This window comes from Neolamprologus brichardi, chromosome 7 (assembly GCF_056152115.1).
Source record: "Neolamprologus brichardi isolate AB-2024 chromosome 7, ASM5615211v1, whole genome shotgun sequence".
NCBI lineage: Eukaryota > Metazoa > Chordata > Actinopteri > Cichliformes > Cichlidae > Neolamprologus > Neolamprologus brichardi.
Genome location: NC_142110.1, coordinates 68,433,385 through 68,447,667, shown reverse-complemented (window position 1 = coordinate 68,447,667; position 14,283 = coordinate 68,433,385). Strand labels below are relative to the sequence as shown.

Here is a 14,283-nt window from a genome sequence, read left to right as displayed (position 1 = left end):
AGATGATACAGCCATCATTGGATGCATATCAGACGGGAATGATCAGGAATACAGGGGGGTCATCAGTGACTTTGTTGGCTGGTGTGAGACCAACGTACTCCAAATCAACGCCGGCAAGACAAAGGAGATGATCATAGACTTCAGGAGGAAGTCACCCCCTACAACACCGGTGAACATCCAAGGGAAAGACACTGAGATAGTGGACTCTTATAAGTACCTGGGTGTTCACCTCAACAATAAACTGGACTGGACTACAAATACAGACGTCCTGTATAAGAAGGGCCAGAGTCGACTCCACCTGCTGAGGAGACTGAGGTCCTTCGGTGGTAGCATCTGCCCTTTTCTATGCAGTGGCCTGCTGGGGGAGTGGATGCACGGACAGGGAGCAGGATTGACAAACTGGTGCGGAGGTCTAGCTCCGTGCTGGGATGTCCCCTGGAGTCTGTGGAGGTGGTTGGTGAGGGGAGGATGTTAGTAAAGCTGACATCCATCATGAACAACCCACATCACCCACTGCATCTTATCTTATCTTATCTTATCTTATCTTATCTTATCTAATCTTATCTAAATGGCTCAGGACTAGGCATCGTCCTCCCCGGGGCTTCTAGCCAGGCAGCGGGAGGGTTGGGTGGTGTAGCAGCGGCCTGGGGACTCAGAGACGGAGAGGGACTTACACTCTGAGATGGATTTATGCTCGGAGAGGGTGGGCTTACCAGGGGTGCATGCTGGGCGAGAGCCTGTGTGAGGGCGGAGAGCTCTTTATTTGTATGGTGGAGCATCTTCTTGTGCTGCTCCAGCACGGCTTCCTGAGTGAGGAGAGCCCGTTGAACAGGGTCAGAGTCCGCTGAGTCCATAGTGTCTGGATCGTTCTGTCACAGACTATTAGGCAGAGGACTCACTCAAATTCAAATTCAAATTCAAATTCAAATTTTATTTCAAATTCAAATTTTATTTGTCACACACACACAACCATACACAGTATGACATGGGGGTGAAATGCTTGTAGCTGCGCAATGCCCGACCATTAAATGACAGAAAAAAGTTTTACAGTATTTACAATTTACTACAAAATTTACAAATTAACTTAGGAATTTACAGTAAAAATAAAAATAAAAATAAATAAAAATGTGCAAACAGCAGAGAGAGATTATAAAGATTATAAATTATAGGAAATTATAGGAAATGTGTGGTGGTGCGTGTGGTGATGTGATGTGTGTGAGAGTCCAGTCTTATAGTGATGTGTGTGGGAGAGTACAGTCCTACACCTGGTTCAGGGCCCGAATAGCCTGGGGGAAGAAGCTCCTCCTCATTCTCTCTGTTTTGGCCTTAAGGGAGCGGAAGCGCTTCCCAGACCTCAACAGTGAGAAGAGTCCATTGTTGGGATGGGAGAGGTCCATCATAATCTTCCTAGCTTTGGACTTGCACCGCTTGGTGTAGATGGACAGCAGGTCAGGGAGCTCTGATTGAATGATGCGTTCGGCTGAGCGCACCACTCTTTGCAGATCTCGTCTGTCCTGCTTGGTGCTGTTCCCAAACCAGGTGCAGATGTTTGCCGTCAGGACGCTCTCGATGGTGCAGCAGTAGAAGTTCTTGAGCACCTTCAGTGGCAGATGGAAGTCTCTAAGTCTTCTGAGGAAGAAGAGACGCTGACGGGCTTTCTTAACCTGGGTGTTGATGTGGCAGGACCATGACAGGTCCTGAGTGATGTGGACACCCAGGTATCGGAAACTGTCCACTCTCTCCACTGGCGTGCCACTGATGATGAGGGGTTTGTAATTCCTCGCCTGCTTTGTAGTGAAGTCCACGATCAGCTCCTTAGTCTTGCTGATGTTTAGGAGGAGATTATTCTCCTGGCACCAGGTCTCCAGGTTCCTAATCTCCTCCAGGTAGGCCGTCTCGATGTTGTCGGAGATCAGGCCTACAACAACAGTGTCATCAGCAAACTTGACAATGGAGGTGGTGTCTGATGTGGCTACACAGTCATAAGTGTACAGTGAGTACAGCAGGGGGCTTAAAACGCAGCCCTGAGGCACTCCAGTGCTGAGTGAGATGGAGGGGGAGACTTGTTTTCCCACCCTCACTGATTGGGGTCTGTCTGTGAGGAAGTTGAGGATCCACTGACACAGTGATGAGCTGAGTCCTAGATCCGTCAACTTGGTGAAAAGCTTAGAGGGAATTATTGTGTTGATTGCTGAACTGTAGTCCACGAACAGCATCCTAACGTAATTCCCTCTGCCAGTGTCCAGGTGACTCAGGGATGTGTGGAGCAGGTGAGATATGGCATCGTCTGTGGAACGATTAGTCCGGTAAGCAAACTGAAGTGAGTCGATGGTGGCAGGAAGTGAAGAAGTGATGTGATCTCTCATCAGTCTTTCAAAACACTTCATCACAATTGAGGTCAGTGCTACTGGACGGTAGTCATTGTGGCAAGCGGGCTGTTGTTTCTTTGGAACAGGAACTATAATGGACTGTTTGAAGCACGTGGGAACCACAGCTTGGGCCAGGGAGAGGTTGAAGATCTCCGTGAACACCGGTGTTAGCTGGTCAGCGCAGGCTCTCAGGACCCGGCCAGGGATTGCATCTGGTCCTGCTGCCTTCCTGGTGTTCACCCTCCTGAAGGTGTTCCTCACGGCATGCTCTGTGATGATGAATGCATTTTCTTCACTGGTGCACTCCGAGCGCGCGCAGCCGTTTGTTGTTTTAATTGCTGTGGCGTCGAAGCGAGCATAAAACGTGTTCAGCTCATCAGCCAGTGAAGCATCGGCATTCATCATTGAAGAAGCTGGTCGTTTATAGTCGGTTATAGTCCGCAGTCCTTTCCACAGGCTCCTAGAGTCGCACTGTCGTAGCTGTGACTCTAGTTTTTCCCCGTAGCTCCGCTTTGCCTTTCTGACCGCGCTGCGCACGTTGTAGGACGCAGCCTTGTATAGGTCCATATTACCGGAGACGAGCCCTTCATTGTAGGCAGCGGTGCGTGATCTCAGAGCGTCGCGGATGTTTTTATCCACTCACGGCTTCTGGTTGGGAAACGTTCGGATGATAGTTCTTTCTGCTGTGTCGTCCGCTAGTTTCCCGATAAATCCCACAACCGCTTCCGTAAACATGTTGATGTCATCAGAGCTGCGCCGAAACATGTCCCAGTCTGCGTCATCCAGTGCGTCCTGCAGCGCGGCCACTGATTGGTCCGTCCAGCGAGCGACCTCCCTCCTGATTGGTGGTTGCTGCTTTAGCCTTTGTTTGTAAGCAGGCATGAGGAAGATGGCGGCATGGTCCGATTTCCCAAATGCCGGCAGGGGTTGAGCCTTGTAACAGTTCTTGAACGGGGTGTAGCAGTGGTCTAATGTCCTAGTGCCCCGGGTGGGGCAGTTGATGTGCTGGTGAAGGTTGTGAAATGTCCGTTTGAGATTCACTCTGTTAAAATCTCCCATAACAATGAGTGCGGCATCTTGGTGAAGTGTTTGTTGATGTGTGAGAGCCTCATGTAGCTCACATAAGGCAATGTCCGAGTCCGCGTGTGGCGGAATGTAAACAGTGCAGGCAATGACCGCAGTGAATTCCCGAGGGAGATAGAAAGGGCGACATTTAACGATCAAAAGTTCCAGATTGGGCGAGCAAGAGCGTGTGAGTGGGTAGATGTTTGTGCTGTCGCACCATCTGTTGTTCACCATCAAACACACTCCACCACCTCTTTTCTTCCCCGACTCCATTGTCCTGTCCATACGGTAAACCGAAAAGAACCCCGTCGGCTGCACGGCGTGGTCTGGTATCGCTGGGTTCAGCCAAGTCTCGGTGAAGCAGAGGAGGTTGCAGTCCCGAATGTCTCTCTGGAACTTGATTCTGGCTCTGAGGTCATCAAGCTTGTTCTCGATGGATTGAACATTGGCTAGCAGGATACTGGGCATGGGTGCGCGGTGTGCGCGAGCCCGTAGCCTGTTCCTGATGCCGGCTCGTTTACCTCGAGGCCGTCGCTTAGGGTCGCGTCCTTTGTTCTCTCTCAGGATCTCCTTTGGCCAGGTTGGGTCCGGAGTTAAACATGGTGAAATGTTCGTGTATTGTAGACCAATAGAAACCAAAGTGTCTCTACTGTAGCGAATATGTGTGTTCTGCATGATGCCCATGCAAGATTATGGCAGATATAGCAAAAAGTGACGAAAAACTGCAGAAAGTGGAGGAGTTGGGGCAGAGCATCCAGCACGGCAGCCGACCTCACCAGCGCCATTTTTATTACTCGCAGGACTCTGAAGTTTAGAGAGAAGGTGAGGGTTTATTTAGTCCTTTTATTGAGTCCTCTCCACATTCAGCCTTACAGCTCCAGGCTGGGCAGTCAAAACGAGGACTTTTGAGAGGTTAATTTGGACCTGAGAGTCGAGAGAGTCCAGGCAACGTGTTTAAAACTCCTCAGTTTAAAGTTAAGATTGGAACAGCTGCATCACAAACTGTTTTTTCTTTTAACAAAACTGCAAATGTATTTCAATATTTCACAGCTGTAGATCAACATGACCGATACAAACATACACAGACCAGAGAGTTGGATCCTCTTAAATCACTGAAGAAAGAAGTGGTTGAAAAGGAGGAAGAGTTTCTTTCATTTGCATATTCCAGCTGTGGCCACGCCTCTTTTATAAAAACCCTTGTTAAGGATAACACTTAGCCCTCCTCCCTGTGCTGAGATGTTAAATTCAGCTTCCTTTTGTTTGGCTGAGTGATTGTAATGAAGCTCCCACGCATATTTTCCATTCCTCATGCAGAACGAGGATGTGAAAACATGTCTGTGCGCCAATTATAAGTAATATTACTGTATTACTGAAAATATATTCAGCCTCGCAGCTTCCTGTTCGACACATCTCCATCCTCCTTCCTCCCCTGCAGCCTCATCTCTCCCCTGATGTGCTTAGAGAACGTAGCCGTCCTTCAGACTGGAGCGCTGAGCGTGATTTCATGATTTTGTGATTTCATCCATGCTTTGAACATGTGCAGAGGAGGGATATGGAATATCCTAGGCAAAGGGTGTTGTATATGGAGCTGCCAGGAAGGAGAAAAGGACCACAGAGAAGCAGCAGCAGAGAGCCACAGAGATCTGAGGGAAATGAGGCAGTTGAGTAATAAAGCAATGATTTTCTTTTCTTGACTCTTCTGTGTTTTGAAAATCATTTACACATGCTTCTTGATGTCAGCAAATCCAAACTGAGGGCATGATTGGGAGAGCTCAGGGCCGTCATACCCACCCAGGTGTTCTGGTGCCAGAAATGGAGTCTCCACTGAAGGCTGAAGATGTCGAATCTCTACACCTTGACATTGATCCCTTGTGCCTTCATGTAGTTTTGGAAGAGACATTTACTGGACCACACTCTCACATGCTCTGTGCCTACATCACCATCCCTGATAGTAGCAGCTTGGCCCGTCACAGGGTGAAGTTATAAGAATGTCTTATTTTACCAAGTCCTCTCTCAGGTTCCTAAATCATTTATGGCACAGGTAGTTTTTTACAATAATCTCTTCTTCTGTAATATAAGAACCTCTCCTGCTTTTAATTGTACTTTTCATTTACTTCCTGTTGCATTCTCGTCCCAAATAGATGCTGACAAGCTGACACAGTCACACGGAAGAAGGAAAGAAATCTGACAAAACTGTTTGTAAGGATTTCAGTGAACCTAATGTCTAACAATGACAAATGTCCAAAATAAATAAAGATAAAAGTTACATGTGTCTTCTTTAGTTTTCTGTTTTACTAATACTCCATTGATCAGATGTCTGAAGCTTCTCCTCTGGCAGGACAGGAGTGTGGCCTTGTCCTGTGAGCCGCTGTGAGGATGTAGTTGGGGAAAGGACAACTGGACTGTCACCGTCCTCAGACTCTTCACCTTTTTAAAGACAAAGCAGTCATTTAGATAGAAGATTGGATCGTGTTCACCTGCACAAAGACAAATTAAATTAAAGGTAATTATTGACCAACACTCATAGGTCGTGTCCAAATTCATGGGCTGCGTCCTCCTGAGGCCGCATTTGTAGACCGATTACGTCACAGCGACGCGCCGAAGGCTGTCCAAATTCGTAGACTCCTCCGATTGCAGCCGACAAATGCGTCCTCCTTTTCCCCGAATTTGAAGGATGGGTCGGGTGTGTCCTTCGTGGCCTATCATATCCCAGAATTCATAGCGCGGCCCAGCCAAACTCCAGTTTCCAACAATGGCGGCCGCTACTAAGTTTTAAAATTACTCTTACTAATCTTTCTGGGTCACAAAATAAACTTTTAACATATTTTCAGAAAGTAGCTGTGTAAACATCAAATATCTGCTCGGTTTATCAAGATATCGCATATTTGCAAAAGTGCTTTTATGTTTTCGGAGACGTCTGCTACCCACCAGCTCGATAGCTCGCCGGGAGCTCGAGGGTCACTGAAGCCGCCAAGAACGGCACAACTCCCGGCACATCATTTTCAGATCACCGCAGAGTTTTGCTACTCAGGTTAAACGTAATATATAAGTCACTTGGACAACCTAAAAATGTTATTGTTGGGCTTTTTTCAGTGTTTTGTTTGTTTGTGAGTAAATCAGTTTGGCTGAGATTAAAGTTATTAGATTAGATAAAATAAAACTTTATTAATCCCCCGGGTCGGTTCCTCCTTGGTTTTTACACAGCTGAATAAACGTCAAACAGAAAACTGATTAAACAGAAGTGTGAGTCGGTCGAGAATTTACGCCAGTGTCCTGTTATATTTTAGATAGCAAGGAGCAGACGGCCGAGTTTATGAAACTCCACCGAGACAGCGGTGACGCTAATCAGAAGGTTAGACCGTCCAATTTCCCCAGCCGTTTACTTCCGGCCTACCCGACCTTCTGAGGACCCGGCCCACGTAGACCGCGAAGGCCGGGTCCTCAGGAGGATGCAGCCCATGAATTTGGACACGACCATAGTGTAATCTACAGCTGTGGCCCAACATTTAGAGAATAACAAGTGTTGCTTTTCACACAGTTTTAGATCTTTTTGTCAGATGTTTTCTGAAGGATAGAAACTTCTAAGTTTCTGCAGCATGTGATTGATTATATTTGCTCAGCTCTGAGTTCTAATTGTAGCTGATGTGAAATGACTGAACCATCCTAGTGACAGTTCTGGATCTTAGACTGTAGGATCCACAGGATCTACAGGACTTAAGAGTATCTGCTGCATTTACTCAAAGAGCTTCTGATGGTCCCGTTCAGCTCTTCCAGGTTCCCATCCCAGTGCTGAGGGAATGATCTGTATTCCTCACTGTGAGGAAGAGGCTGGGAACCCAGATTTCCATCCACAGATCACAGAAATCAGATTCTCTCGATCTTCCTCATTAAGACTGACTTGTAGAGTTTTATAAATCTAACAGCCTGAATTTGGAGACCTGACCAGAGTCAGTGCTCAGCTCTGCTGGGTTCATGGAGGCTTGGAGGGTCACTGTCAGATGGTCCACTGGTGATTCTGTTATTCCCACTATTCAAACTAAACCACAGCTGAGAGGAAAGAGTCTTGCACATGGTCACATGGTTTGTGTCTGATGTAGAAATAAATTGATGAGCTCTGAGACTCACTCCTGTTTTCTCCTCTGCAACAACCTTAATGGGAGCCATAGCAGACATGCTGACACGGAGGAGGAGGGCACCAAATGCAGAGGTCAAAGGGGACCAGTGTTCCCTCTTACCTGCGCACGTGCGCACAGAAAATCTGCGTTGCGCACAAAAAAAATCTATCCTTAATTGAAATTAAAATTAAAACGTTAACAATTCTGTTTTGCAGTGTTAGTCAGTGACTGGCTGCTCCAGTATGGGATCAGAACGATGCCTCATTATCCCGAAGTCCAGCCAATGATGCGATTCACATTCATATATACGCAGCTAATCAACGCCGCTGACGGGCTTCCTGCTCATGTTCCTGTTTAGAGGCACAGTCGGCCTGTACAATGGAGAAAACTGAACACAGGAATATTTGGATTTCCTTCTTTTTCTCTGCTCATGTTCAACTTGTCTGATTCAAGCTGGGAATATTTATTAGAAATAAAGTGAATAATATTATTTTATTATCACGTTGATGCAGCACATGGTTCAGTTAGCTTTGTATAAACACATACTTTTTTACTTTTTTACTTTTACTTGAGTAAAGAAGTTGAATTAGTACTAGTAAAGTAGTACTTCTACTTCAGTACAGACTGTGTACTTTTACCACCTGTGTCTGAGACCTCCTTCAGGGTCCACCTGAAGCTCTCAGTCTGCTGTGGAAAAAGGAAATCCAGGTGAGTTTCTCCTGATCACCTGAGGCCGTCATTACTGTGTGAACCCACACACCACTCCTCACTCCTCCACCCGCTGCACACAGTCACTGAGTACAGACCGGCTGATTCCTGTAAAGGGAGAGGCAGGAAGAGGCGGAGCAACAGCTGAAAAACAAGAAGCTCAACGTCATTTTGCAGAAGTGAAAGTGTGAGAGAGCAGCAGCAGAGCTGCAGTCGAGTCCTGTTTGCCTCTAAAAGAAGATCCACTGGAGTCCATCAGGTTTCTCTCAGCAACAGTGGTGAGTGCAGCTGATCACACTTCCTGTTTCTACACAAATCTTCACTCTGTTCACTTCATCAGGACTCATCACAGTCACACTGGATCCATAGAAATCTGCTCATGTAACCACAGATCCACTGTAGGAACATCGAGCTGCTGCTTCAGTCTCACACTTCCTGGTTATTCATCACTTCCTGTTCCTATTAGATTGATTCTGGATCTGATTGATCATAAGGATTACAGATGTGAAAACACCTATTTATTCTTTATTGATATAAAGCCTTTGATACTGTAAACCAGTAGATTTTGGTCAGTACTTCAAAAAGTCATTCACACATTTTACAAAGATTATCTGACTTAGTGTATCCTGTAAGAGTCACAGATGTTCCTAAATCATTCAGAAAACAGTCGATGCTGCACTTTGTAACTTTGTGTGGAAACATAAATCTCATTATTTAAACAGATGTTTAATATACTGGATCAAACAGTTAATAACACATTTCTAAGGTTTATGATTCATCGTCCTCCTCACTGTCAGTTCTACTGGAACAGTCACTGTTTAATATTAATGGCTCGTTGATCTGGACTTACAATAAGAAGTATTTAGTCACCAATGAGGTCGAAGTTTACTTCACAGTAATTGATGGAATATATCCAACAAACTGATTTATTCAAGTATACAAATGATCTGGATGAATCTTGGACCTTCTGTAAAACAGAGAAACAATTTCACATCTTTTTAACGACTGTATTTATCTTCATCCCCAAAAGTTGATCCTGTTCATCTAGACGCTGCACTGTACAGCAGACACTACGATGTAAGGTTTGTGTTTGGGATGAACCAGTTTGTGTCTGAGTGTGTTGCTGGGTCTCCACCAGTTACTCTGAGAACTGAAGAAGCTTCTCTGATGAAACGTCTTCAAGAAACTCAAAGAAGTCCAGACGCTTTTCTTTCCAAGCTCCTCAGACTACTGACGCTTGTTTCTCTCTTTTTAAAAATGAAATTTAAAGTGAATTTTGAATCAAATGTTTCTTTTCTTTCTCCCTCAGAGTGCAGACATGTCTGCTGCCAGCAATCTGCGATCTGAAGATCAGTTTCTGTGCTCCATCTGTCTTGATGTGTTCACTGATCCAGTCTTTACACCATGTGGACACAACTTCTGCAAAACCTGCATCAGTCAGCACTGGGACATGAATCAGAGCTGTCAGTGTCCCATGTGTAAAGAGACTTTCTACACTCGACCTCAGCTGAGGGTCAACACCTTCATCTCTGAGATGGTTGCTCAGTTCAGACGTGAAGCTCAGCAGAAAGCCAGCAGCAGCAGCTCAGAGCAACAAGCTGCCAAACCAGGAGAAGTTCCCTGTGACGTCTGCACTGGAACCAGACTGAAGGCCCTGAAGTCCTGCCTGGTGTGTCAGACCTCCTACTGTCAGACTCACCTGGAGCCTCATCTGATAGCTACAAGTCTGAAACGACATCAGCTGATTGAGCCTGTGGAGAACCTGGAAAGCAGGATGTGCAGGAAGCACGATAAACTCCTGGAGCTGTTCTGTAAGACCGACCAGACATGTGTCTGCATGCTCTGCTCTGTTTTAGATCACAAGAACCACGAGTTTGTTCCTCTGAGAGAAGAATATGAAGGAAAGAAGGCAGAGCTGGACAAAACAGAGGCTGAGATTCAGCAGATGATCCAGAAGAGACGACTGAAGATTCAGGAGATCAAAGAGTCGGTGAAGATGAGTAAAGATGCTGCAGACAGACAGAAAGCAGAAGGTGTTCAGGTCCTCACGGCTCTGATGGAGTCTGTTGAGAGACGCCTGAAGGAGCTCATGAAGGAGATTGAAGACAAACAGGAAGCTACAGAGAAACAGGCTGAAGGTCTCATCAAAGATCTGGAACAGGAAATCTCTGAGCTGATGGAGAGAAGCTCTGAGGTGGAGCAGCTCTCACGCTCTGAAGACCACCTCCACCTCCTCCAAAGCTTCTCCTCCCTGAAAGCTGCTCCACCCAGCAAGGACTGGACAGAGGTCAGAGTTCATCCACCATCATATGAGGGGACTGTGGGGAGAGCTGTGGCTCAGCTGGAGAAGACAGTCAGGAAACTCATGAAGAAGAAGCTGTTTGAGGCTGCAGAGCTACAGAGGGTCCAGCAGCATGAGGTGGACGTGACTCTGGATCCTGATACAGCTCATCCTGCTCTCATCCTGTCTGATGATGGAAAACAAGTGTACTGTGGTGATGTGAGGAAGAAACTTCCAGACAACCCAGAGAGATTTTCTCAGTGTCCTAATGTTTTAGGAGAGCAGAGTTTCTCTTCAGGCAGATTTTACTTTGAGGTTCAGGTTAAAGGAAAGACTGACTGGGATTTAGGAGTGGCCACAGAGTCAATCAACAGGAAGGGACAAATCACACTGAGACCTCAGTATGGTTTCTGGACTGTGTGGCTGAGGAATGGAAATGAGTACAAAGCTCATGCTTCCCCTCCAGTCCCCCTCTGTCTTCATCCTGGTCCTGAGAAGGTGGGGGTGTTTGTGGATTATGAGGAGGGTCTGGTCTCCTTTTATGATGTAGGTGCTGCAGCTCTGATCTACTCCTTTACTGGCTGCTCCTTCACTCACAAACTCCACCCACTCTTCAGTCCCTGTAACAATGATGGAGGTAAAAACTCTGCACCTCTGATCATCTGTCCTGTCAATCAAACTGATCAATGACTGATTTAATTTGATGAATGATTGATTTTTCTTGAAGGGAACAAATGAACATATTGAGTGTAAATCCTCTACAGTCTCCATGTTTCTATAGAATCTGATCATCAGGACTCTGATTCACACTTTGATTCTCATGGAGTTTGATTTGAACAGAAGAAAAGTTGAATCAGGAAATGTTCCCACTGATGGAGACTCGAGCTGAAGAGCAAATATCAGAGAATAAATGTCCAAAAGCTTCATTTACAATAAAGTTTGTTCAATGCTTTGAGTGAATCCAGACTCATGTGTGGCTGTTATACGGAGCATCAGAGTCCAGCTGAGTTATGTTGGATACAAACTGCTTATTTTGGCTCTGTGAGGATTTTCGTTCACTGAAAACTGATGAGACGGATAATATTCAAAGAACTCTGTAGAGATTCATGCATCCATGTTCTCCACCTGCAGGTGTGGAGGAGAAAGGTGGAGCACAGACTGCTGCATCCTTCCAGTCACATCATTTTGATGATTATATTTGCATGTTGTGATGATTTGGGTTAAAGATCAACAGAGTTGAACGGCTGCAGTCACAGCATGAAGACGATGCTGAAGCTGAGCTGTCAGTGAACATGTTTCACTGACAGCTGCAGTCTCTGTTAGTCTGCATGTTCAACACACACACAACTTTCCCCCTGAGGCAACGATCCAGCAACAACACAAAGAACAGCTGCAGACACACACACACACGATTGTGCGCTCCCTTTCAGTCTGAACTCTCAAACACACAAACAAACAATGTCGTACTTCTTCAGTAACAATGATTTGAGGTCTCTACCAGTGTCTTTTGTTTTGACCTTTGACCTATTTATTCCTTATACCTTTTATCTGATATTTTCACCTTATTGATTGATTATATATATCTATTATATTTTATCGCCTTACCTTATTTTGACCTTTGAACTATGTCCTTGTTAGCCTTGATAAACCTTGATCTTCCTTCATCAAACGTGAAATTTCTTTCACCAAACTCACAGCGACAGTAACTGACAGTGAATTATTTTAATGTTCTTCATTGCATTTGTTAGAAACATTTTATTTTCCTTTAATTGCTGGACTTTGGTTAAGTTAAATCCGATGTATTAACCGACCTTTGAGGTGAAGTGCAGCTGCGAAGAACGCTACGGCAGGCAATGAGGTGCGTTTAATGTCACTCTGTTAATTTGAGTGTCCATAAATTGAATGTCTTGTTTTTTTCTTACTTTATTATTGCTAATTTATTGGAGAATTAGGCCATTTAATTAAGATAGATTTTATGTTGTTGGTTGTAAAGATCTGGATGGATATTTTATTCTGTATTTCTTAGAGGTGGGAATCACCATACATCCCACGATACGATATTATCACAATACTTAACGCACGATACGATATTATTGCAATTTTTAAAATATTTTGCGATATTCAGATTCTGTACATAAAGGTAAACTTTATCAATATTCATTTTCTCTAATATCAAAGTCTCACACTCAGTCTTTCTCTCATTTCAGTTTTATTGTTGACAAACTGAACGGTTTGTATTACAGTCTAGTCCAACTTAACTGAACCAACCATCTGGTACAATTATAGCTATTCTGAACTATGCAGTTTATGAAAACTATGCAGCCCCTTCAGCAACTGAAGAATTTGAAAGTAAATTAAAACAAAATATAATTTTACATTAAATAAAAAAGTTTTAAACTTAATTAAAATAAAACATGTCTTAAATTAAAATAAGTAAACTGTCATGTTTATTGCTGCCAAAAACAAGTTAAACACATTTGGACAGTGAAGGAATGTCAGGATTCTTGCTCAGAAAAATGATCAACATGCTCTGAAGTCAGAGCACAAAAACCTTTTTGTAACAAAGTATCGATTTCTGCTGTCCCTGTATCCATACATTATTAGCAAACAAAATATCACCATGCTACATAGTATCGATTTTTTCCCCCACCCCTAGTATTTCTACTTTTCAAGACTTGGTGAATTGCCTTTTTCTACTTTTTGTTTAGTTTTGTTAAAATTAGCAGCAGTGAGAAGTGTTCAGCCCCTGATCAGCCCCTCTGGCCATCACCAGTAGGCGGTAGGTGAAGTGTCTTGCCCAAGGACACAACGACCAGGACAGAGAGCAGAGAGCCCGGGAATCAAACCGGCAACCTTCCGGTTACAGATGCGCTTCCCAACCCCCTGAGCCACGGTCGCTCAACCACCGTATACAAATTCAAATTCAAATTTTATTTGTCACACACACACAACCATACACAGTATGACATGGGGGTGAAATGCTTGTAGCTGTACGATGCCCGACCATTAAATGACAGAAAAAAGTTTTACAGTATTTACAATTTACAGGTTACTACAAAATTTACAAATTAACTTAGAAATTTACAGTAAAAAATGTGCAAATAGCAGAAAGAGATTATAAAGATTATAAATTCTAGGAAATGTGTGGTGGTGCGTGTGGTGATGTGATGTGTGGGAGAGTCCAGTCCTAAATCTGGTTCAGGGCCCGAATAGCCTGGAAGAAGCTCCTCCTCATTCTCTCTGTTTTGGCCGGAAAAGAACCCGACACCAAAAACTGAACCGTAGAAAAATGTTTTGTTGCAGATAAACTATTAACTTTATGTTATTTATTTTCAGCTCATACCATCATTAAAGCATGTTAGAACACACATGTAGGATTTCACAAATCATCGCTCCTAAATTTAATCGTATCCATAACAACAGTTTGTACGTGTTCGCTTTGAAAACATCACATTCTTTATGTTAGTTGGTTTAGACGAGTGATCTCCAGGATGAATGAGGGCAGAGTTTCATGGAGACTGTTTAAGTGTAAACCTGGATTAAAAACCCCACATTTGAACACCTTCATCAGTGGCTGTGACCATGTTGAAGGACTAATGCTGACGTGCTCTGACACTCATTAGCATAGAAAACAAAGTGGTGAAAGCACAGAGCCCTGAGGAGCTCCACTGGACGGTCTGTTCACAGAACTTACATTTAATTATTTCACTTTTATTTACATGCAAAACACCCTCAGAGAGAACAG

General features: G+C 44.4%; 1 pseudogene across 1 annotated transcript; it reads left to right on the top strand.

Moving 5' to 3' along the window:
* The first annotated feature begins 8,448 nt into the window (after window positions 1–8,448).
* On the top strand, window positions 8,449–11,498 carry LOC148102342 (E3 ubiquitin-protein ligase TRIM21-like; annotated as a pseudogene). The gene is made up of 2 exons (XR_015719326.1): window positions 8,449–8,535; window positions 9,567–11,498. The product of XR_015719326.1 is annotated as an E3 ubiquitin-protein ligase TRIM21-like (transcript).
* The last annotated feature ends 2,785 nt before the right edge of the window (window positions 11,499–14,283 follow it).